Here is a 2,978-nt window from a genome sequence, read left to right as displayed (position 1 = left end):
CTTATTTCACTTAATGTAAGTTTTTGCTTGGGCCTGGGTGGTCCCCTTCCGGCCCGGGAACATTCCCACGGGGAGCAGGGGTCCCAGAGACACAGCACGTGGGTGCAGAATTTGGGTGGTGTAGGATGGTGGAGAATTCCTCTGCATTGGACATAGGGCTGCCAAGTCTGGGATGATAGTACTCTTCTTTGATGCCTAGTTGGTTTTTTGTTTGGTTGTTCATGTGTACCAGTCCTGGGGTTTGAACTTGGGGCCTGGGCGCTGTCCCTCAGCAGTTCAGCTCAAGGCGGGCGCTCTACCGCTTGAGTCAAACTCCACTTCCAGTTTTCTGGTGGTTCAGGGGAGATCAGGGTCTCACAAACATTCCTGCCCAGGGCTGGCTTTGAACTGCGATCCTCAGATCTCAGACTCCTGAGTAGCCGGGATGACAGGCGTGAGCCACCGGTGCCTGGCCCTGGTTGGTTGTGTTGTTGGATCACTGTGGGATAATTCCAGGGTGCTGACTCCTTCCCTTGTTTCAGATCTTTCCTTCCCACCCAGCCCCCTCGAATACAACACCATCCACTGCCTAAAAAAGTTATAAACAGAGCTGTGGCTCAAACGGTAGAATACTAGTCTCGGGGTGAAAGGGCTCAGGGACAGAGGCCAGGCCCTGAGTTCAAGCCCCAGGACCAGCACGGGGAAGGAGGAGGAGCTACCCCATACTAACTACTGGTCTGTGTCCTTGTGTTCTTTGGTAGTAATTCCCTGAAGCAATTTGAGATTCCCATCTGGTGGAGGATAAAAAAAAAGGAGAAACTGAGGCCCACGGATAGACGGAGCGAGCTCGGGGAAAGCTTGTGTCTGAATCCTCTAGGTCCTGGAATCCATGAGGGGTGGAGAGAGTTCCTGATCTATTCACCCCCCAGGAGATGGAGAAGAAACTCCTGGGTCCCCCCACAAACTGTGGATGGGGCGCTGTGTTGGGGACAGAGAAGCAGGAGAGGCTGGGGGGTGAAGACAAGAAGAGAGGGGGGAGGGAGGAGGCCATACAGCTGTTCTAACAGCTGGCAGACTGTCGGACATCTTCACACACACCCTCCCAGGAAGAGACGCACACAAAGGGCTAGAATTCTTTCCCCCTCCTCCGCCAGGGAAGGCCGGTAGGAAAGGAGGAATCAGAATCTTCTGGAAAAGAGCCATCTATCCGTGGCTGGGATAAAGGCCGGTGGACCAGGCCGCTGGTGGTTTGAGGGGTGGAGAAGGGCATGTCTGGCTGGCCAACTGGTGGCTCACGCCCGTCATCCTGGCTACTCAGGAGGCTGAGAGCTGAGGATTGCGGTTCAAAGCCAGCCCAGGCAGGAAAGTCTGTGAGAGACTCTGATCTCCAGTGAACCAGCAGAAAACCAGAAGTGGTGCTGTGGCTCAAGGGGTAGAGCGCCTGCCTTGAGCTGAAGAGCCCAGGGATGGTGCCCGGGACCCGAGTTCAAATCCCATGACCAAAAAACCCAAAAAGAATGAGATCGAACCCACGGCCCGAAGGATCTATCCGACTGCCCACACTTTAACATGGCGGCGGAAAGATTCCTGGGGAAACGGAGATGGAGGGGTGCCTCCTCCGAATCCAAGGGGAACAGGAACAAAACTATCCATGAGGAGGGTCCCCCTACACCCCCACAGCAGGAGGGCTACGGCTGGCTGGAGGAAATGTGGTGGTGGTGATGTTGACTTTGTCCCAGTCCTGGGGCTTGAACTCAGGGCTCTGACCCTGAGCCGACATTGCTCAAGGTGATCGCTCCACACTGGAGTCACCCCTCCACTTCTGGCTTTTTATTTATTAAATATTTTGGGGAGGTGGTTCATTGGAAATGACAGACTTTCCTGCCCGGGGCTGGCTTCGAACCGCGATCCTCAGATCTCAGCCTCCTGAGTAGCTGGGATGACAGGTGTGAACACTGGTGCTCGGCTTTAAAATCCTCAAAGGGGACAGGGCAGGGCTGACAGCTTGGGCTGGGTCGGTGGTTCTTCTGCAGGAAAGGATTTGGGGGTGCACGTGCCCAGCCCCCCCCAGACAGCCTCCAGGAAGCTAGCAGGCCAGATGTGAGATCCTATTGTTCCCGAAGGAGCTTGCTGAGCTGGGGCAGGGGGTTCAGGGCCGTAGATAGGAGCTCGGGCCCCCGAAGTGTTCCAGAAGGACTCGATCGTAGAGACCCTCAAGGAAAGCAGGGGTTCAAGCCCGCCCCCCACTTTCAGTAGCCAGCCACGACCTCTCGGGAAACTGCAGCTCCCCGAAAAACGGCCCTGCCCGGGTAAGAAAGGGGAATGGAGCTGAGAGGAGAGGCGGCCCCCCGCTGCCCCACAAAGCCACACCCCATGTCACAAAGGGGAAACTGAGGCTGGGAGAGGCGAAGCCAATTCCTCGGTCTGTGGTGAAAACCAAGGGGGGGGAATCAAATCACCCCCCGCCCGGTTCTGACGTTGGAACCCAGGAGTGTGGGAAGGGGTGGGGTCTTTGCAGAGGTGGATCTTGAAATGGGGGGGCAGGGGAGATGATCCAGACAGACACCGCTGCCCCCCCCATGCAGCCACCATGCTGGCTTTCAAAGGAGAAAGGCGGGAGGAAGTCCGGAGACTCACAGGGAAGGCCGTGTCGAGATCGCAGAAAGTGGCCGGGCGCCGGCAGCTCACGCCTGTCATCCCAGAGACTCAGGAGGCCGAGATCGGAGGCTCGAGGTTGGAAGCCAGCCCGGTGGGTCAGGGGTTCAGCCAGGGCGGTGGTCGCGGTGAAATGAGGATCTGCGAGAGAAAGGGAGGTTCGCTGTCCATGCTGCCCTGTGAGCTTGCAGCCATCCCCACACACACACACGCACACACAACACACACACACACGCACACACAACACACACACACACACACACACAACACACACACACACACAACACGAGAAAGGGAGGTTCGCTGTCCATGCTGCCCTGTGAGCTTGCAGCCATCCCCACACA

Source organism: Dipodomys ordii, unplaced genomic scaffold, assembly GCF_000151885.1.
Source record: "Dipodomys ordii isolate 6190 unplaced genomic scaffold, Dord_2.0 Scaffold69, whole genome shotgun sequence".
NCBI classification, from domain to species: domain Eukaryota; kingdom Metazoa; phylum Chordata; class Mammalia; order Rodentia; family Heteromyidae; genus Dipodomys; species Dipodomys ordii.
This window is presented reverse-complemented; position numbering follows the sequence as displayed.